Source organism: Schistocerca americana, unplaced genomic scaffold, assembly GCF_021461395.2.
Source record: "Schistocerca americana isolate TAMUIC-IGC-003095 unplaced genomic scaffold, iqSchAmer2.1 HiC_scaffold_170, whole genome shotgun sequence".
NCBI lineage: Eukaryota > Metazoa > Arthropoda > Insecta > Orthoptera > Acrididae > Schistocerca > Schistocerca americana.
Window position 1 is genome coordinate 127,501 of NW_025725791.1, and position 5,000 is coordinate 132,500.

At 51.5% G+C, this 5,000-nt stretch overlaps 1 non-coding gene across 1 annotated transcript in view; it reads left to right on the top strand.

Moving 5' to 3' along the window:
* Window positions 1–4,343: 4,343 nt before the first annotated feature.
* Window positions 4,344–5,000, top strand: part of LOC124571444 — a 1,910-nt gene continuing 1,253 nt past the window's right edge. The window contains exon 1 of the ribosomal RNA XR_006971873.1: window positions 4,344–5,000. This exon is cut by the window's right edge and continues 1,253 nt beyond it. This is a non-coding gene — a ribosomal RNA (small subunit ribosomal RNA).

The window sequence follows — 5,000 nt, forward strand, 5'->3', positions numbered from 1 at the left end:
ACTAATGTACAGAGATACAACAGTTTCGACTGGAACCGGATTAAACGTATACACGGCGCTGATTAGTAATAGATAGAGCCATCAGAATACAGATAATGTATACAACTGTCCGTATACATGCTGAAAGACTCTGCTCACAATCACAACCACACGTCAGCCACACACCCTTATCACGCACTACTCTCTGCCTGTAACACGCACACAGACAATATGTAAGCACCAGCATGGAACAACACCCAGTGCATCCTCTCCGCCACATTAGACAATCCACACTGTCATAACCAGACTGGGAGGTCCACTCAGAAAACAGAATATCCCACCCACCCGACAACCACCATTGCTCAGCCAAGCCACCAACACCCACACATGTCCTACACAGGGGTGCACCCAACATCACAATACTGCCTCCTCTCACAGCACACAAACAATGGCAGGAATGAAAGACACAGGTCTGCCACAAGCATGGAATGAGAGCGCCGCCTGTCATGAGCCAAAGGTGCATCCTGACGTGGCAAATCAGATGATGCCGCAGGCATCCACTTACTATAATCACAATCAACAAACCGGCCGCCCCGCCCCGCCCCCCATTAAACCTTTCCTTACAACAATGTGTACCTTAACCTAACCTATATCGTACCGTAACCTAACCTATGTCGTACCGTAACCTAACCTATGTCGTACCGTAACCTAACCTATGTCGTACCGTAACCTAACCTATGTCGTACCGTAACCTAACCTATGTCGTACCGTAACCTAACCTATGTCGTACCGTAACCTAACCTATGTCGTACCGTAACCTAACCTATGTCGTACCGTAACCTAACCTATGTCGTACCGTAACCTAACCTATGTCGTACCTTAACCTAACCTATGTCGTACCTTAACCTAACCTATGTCGTACCTTAACCTAACCTATGTCGTACCTTAACCTAACCTATGTCGTACCTTAACCTAACCTATGTCGTACCTTAACCTAACCTATGTCGTACCTTAACCTAACCTATGTCGTACCTTAACCTAACCTATGTCGTACCTTAACCTAACCTATGTCGTACCTTAACCTAACCTATGTCGTACCTTAACCTAACCTATGTCGTACCTTAACCTAACCTATGTCGTACCTTAACCTAACCTATGTCGTACCTTAACCTAACCTATGTCGTACCTTAACCTAACCTATGTCGTACCTTAACCTAACCTATGTCGTACCTTAACCTAACCTATGTCGTACCTTAACCTAACCTATGTCGTACCTTAACCTAACCTATGTCGTACCTTAACCTAACCTATGTCGTACCTTAACCTAACCTATGTCGTACCTTAACCTAACCTATGTCGTACCTTAACCTAACCTATGTCGTACCTTAACCTAACCTATGTCGTACCTTAACCTAACCTATGTCGTACCTTAACCTAACCTATGTCGTACCTTAACCTAACCTATGTCGTACCTTAACCTAACCTATGTCGTACCTTAACCTAACCTATGTCGTACCTTAACCTAACCTATGTCGTACCTTAACCTAACCTATGTCGTACCTTAACCTAACCTATGTCGTACCTTAACCTAACCTGTATTGCGCCTTAACCTAACCTGTATTGCGCCTTAACCTAACCTGTATTGCGCCTTAACGTAACCTGTATTGCGCCTTAACGTAACCTGTATTGCGCCTTAACGTAACCTGTATTGCGCCTTAACGTAACCTGTATTGCGCCTTAACGTAACCTGTATTGCGCCTTAACGTAACCTGTATTGCGCCTTAACGTAACCTGTATTGCGCCTTAACGTAACCTGTATTGCGCCTTAACGTAACCTGTATTGCGCCTTAACGTAACCTGTATTGCGCCTTAACGTAACCTGTATTGCGCCTTAACGTAACCTGTATTGCGCCTTAACGTAACCTGTATTGCGCCTTAACGTAACCTGTATTGCGCCTTAACGTAACCTGTATTGCGCCTTAACGTAACCTGTATTGCGCCTTAACGTAACCTGCATTGCGCCTTAACGTAACCTGCATTGCGCCTTAACGTAACCTGTATTGCGCCTTAACGTAACCTGTATTGCGCCTTAACGTAACCTGTATTGCGCCTTAACGTAACCTGTATTGCGCCTTAACGTAACCTGTATTGCGCCTTAACGTAACCTGTATTGCGCCTTAACGTAACCTGTATTGCGCCTTAACGTAACCGATATTGCGCCTTAACGTAACCTATATTGCGCCGTAACGTAACCTATATTGCGCCGTAACGTAACCCACATTGCCCCTTAACGTAACCCACATTGCCCCTTAACGTAACCCACATTGCCCCTTAACGTAACCCAACACACGTTGGGCCTTAACCCAACACACGTTGGGCCTTAACCCAACACACGTTGGGCCTTAACCCAACACACGTTGGGCCTTAACCCAACACACGTTGGGCCTTAACCCAACACACGTTGGGCCTTAACCCAACACACGTTGGGCCTTAACCCAACACACGTTGGGCCTTAACCCAACACACGTTGGGCCTTAACCCAACACACGTTGGGCCTTAACCCAACACACGTTGGGCCTTAACCCAACACACGTTGGGCCTTAACCCAACACACGTTGGGCCTTAACCCAACGCACGTTGGGCCTTAACCTGCTCTGTAATTGTCATACGACGCGTTAAATTAGTGTAGTGTTGCCTAACTGCAACCCCCGCAATATAGTTTGCTACTCGCACTGCCCGGTCCCCAGTGTATCGCTTCATGTTAAACACCTTGCAGCTATACACTGTAATGTGGATGGCAGCAGGACGTACATGCTCAATGCCCTTTGCAGTTGTTCATTGGCATTTGCAGTTGTTCATTGGCATTCGCATGTGCGAAGCACTTAGCCTACGCTGTGGTACGGCCTGTGTCAACTGTCCGCTGATGTTGTACGTCCAAATCACACACTGTACTGCACATTGGTCCTCATGTACTGAATGATACATCGTGGTACATGTGACCGTACAACGACTGCGCCAACAACGGCGAACCATGCGGTCCAAATGTTGTGCACTCAGCTACGTGTCGTCTCCCTATAAGAGCTGGATTGCAGTGTGGTATGCCCTGGATGGCGATCAGCATGAGCCGTCTGTTGATGTAGTGGCGCGTGTTGTCAGACGTAGTCGTCTCTTCTCACACACCGTGATAGCATGGTGCACTGCGTTCCACATCTGCGACATGCGACAGAGGCCGGTTGACAGTCGTTCGCGCAATGGACATCGCATACGTACGGGGGCCACCTTCCACGTGTTCGCGAAGCGTGCACATGTTGTTGCGTGTATGTGGGCAGACATAGTGTGTCGTGACACCTGACACAGGCATGCAACAATCGTTGAATTTGCAAATGGCGATGGACGCCTAAGTTTGCTGGTGACGTTATGCAAATGAACAACTGGTAAACCGTTGTGGTGCGGTTGTTCTCGCTAGAGGTGAATCAGTGATGGCGACGATCGGTTGAGCTACCAACCGGTTGTTCCAGCGATACCCACCATGCCCACGAACGTGAATGGCATCTGGGTGTGAAGCGATACGCGGCGGTGGCTGGGTGGGACCGTCCCCGGCCGGTGAGGGGGGGCCTCCCGGCGTGCTGGCCGCGCGGTGCGTGGGCGCACGCGCTACAGCCGGCTGGTGGGGGCGGCCAGTGGCAGGCGCGCCGGCCGACGGAGGCGGCAGGCGGCGCAGCTGCGCGCCGGCGCACCCTGCACGCGGCGCCGTGCGGCCAAAGTAGGTCCTCGCGGGCCCGGTGCGAAGCGTGGTGGACATCTGCAGTGTGCTGGTCCGATTGAGGACTGTGTGCGCTGAGGATGCGCCGCCGCCCGGCGCTCGGCGCCGCGACGCCGTCTGCTGCTCGGTCGCCTCTGCGGTTCTCGCAGGTGGTTTGTATCGCAGCTGTGCGGACGTGTTGGCGCGTGCGCTGTGCTGGGAGAGTTCGCTTCGGCACCCAAGTGGGGCTTTTGTCCTTCTGTGGCGCTGGCGTTGGAGCTGCCGGTCACCGTAGGTGGCGCGTGTTGTCTCCCGCCGGCAATGCCACGACAGCACGCTCCCGGGCCTCTGTCGGCAGCGGCAAGCTCAGTTGGGAGCACGGGTGGTCGCACCTAAAGCGTCTACTCGCCAAACTCCGGGCGATTGCGCCTCTCTCGAACCCGACCAAGTACTTAGGACGGCGCTGCGCGCCGCCGGGACCTGAGAGGGTTTCGAGGTGTATTGTGCAGGGGAGCTCAGCCTCCTCCTGTTTGCAGAATAATTGAGCGGACGCTTGCGTGTTCGCGCGGGCCCCCGGGACACACTCCCGGGCGGCCGGCTGCTCAGCTCTAGTTGACGCAGCTCCCTGGTTGATCCTGCCAGTAGTCATATGCTTGTCTCAAAGATTAAGCCATGCATGTCTCAGTACAAGCCGCATTAAGGTGAAACCGCGAATGGCTCATTAAATCAGTTATGGTTCCTTAGATCGTACCCACGTTACTTGGATAACTGTGGTAATTCTAGAGCTAATACATGCAAACAGAGTCCCGACCAGAGATGGAAGGGACGCTTTTATTAGATCAAAACCAATCGGTCGGCTCGTCCGGTCCGTTTGCCTTGGTGACTCTGAATAACTTTGGGCTGATCGCACGGTCCTCGTACCGGCGACGCATCTTTCAAATGTCTGCCTTATCAACTGTCGATGGTAGGTTCTGCGCCTACCATGGTTGTAACGGGTAACGGGGAATCAGGGTTCGATTCCGGAGAGGGAGCCTGAGAAACGGCTACCACATCCAAGGAAGGCAGCAGGCGCGCAAATTACCCACTCCCGGCACGGGGAGGTAGTGACGAAAAATAACGATACGGGACTCATCCGAGGCCCCGTAATCGGAATGAGTACACTTTAAATCCTTTAACGAGTATCTATTGGAGGGCAAGTCTGGTGCCAGCAGCCGCGGTAATTCCAGCTCCAATAGCGTATATTAAAGTTGTTGCGGTTAAAAAGCTCGTAGTTGGATTT